This window comes from Myotis brandtii, unplaced genomic scaffold, assembly GCF_000412655.1.
Source record: "Myotis brandtii unplaced genomic scaffold, ASM41265v1 scaffold1377, whole genome shotgun sequence".
NCBI classification, from domain to species: domain Eukaryota; kingdom Metazoa; phylum Chordata; class Mammalia; order Chiroptera; family Vespertilionidae; genus Myotis; species Myotis brandtii.
In genome coordinates, this window is record NW_005354903.1 from 273994 (window position 1) to 274856 (window position 863).

Sequence of the window (863 nt, forward strand, 5' to 3'; positions counted from 1 at the left end):
CCAATCAGGACTCCCGAGGACCAGCCCTTCATCCTTGGTCCTCCTTAAGAACCTACATCCACAAGCCTTGGAGCCTAGGTGGACAGGACCTCATATCGTGATCCTTACAACCCCCACACCGCAGCCAAGCTGCTCGGGGACCCATCATGGCACTACCTCTCCAGGCTCAAGAGGACCCCGGAGCAGCATGACTTCGATAAATGTGAGGTTTTGGGCCCCACTAAGGTCCGCCTTAGCCGCCCTTCCCCTCTTCCTTCTCCTCCCGGCCCTGAGCAACCTACACCAACCCCCACCCGCTTATGTGTGGAGGTTCAAGGTCCATGAAACCTACTGCCAGACCGCAAACAAGTCACCCGGCAGGTAGGATCTCAGGACTGCCCTCTGGTCGGATGCCAGACAAAGATCCGGATGGCTGTCGACATCTGGTCAGTGGCCAATGCTGGCCGACCCTATGTCTGTTTTGCTTATGACCAGCGGAACCCAGACAGGTGTAATCAAGATGTCAACACCTATGGGGGTTGCTGCTGGAGAGACTGTGTCATCCATGATGACTATAATAAGGTCAAGGGTGGCCCCCCTTTTTTCCCTTTGGGAACCTGAAACTCCAGAGCCTACCCTGCCCCCACGGATATGCTACCAGACCAGTTATCCGGTAACTGGGGGATGAGTCACTTGGAACTGCACCCAAAACCACACCGAAGCCAGTCTCACCAAGGCCAGCCCGGGTACCTTCTTTTGGTGCAACGGCACCTTAAGTAACTGCATGAACTCCTCTGACCCCAGGCCTTGCTTCGTGGTCACAGTAGTTCCCCAACTAACCTTGTATGGAGAGTCGGAGCTCGCCTGGCTGCTCCCTCCATCCC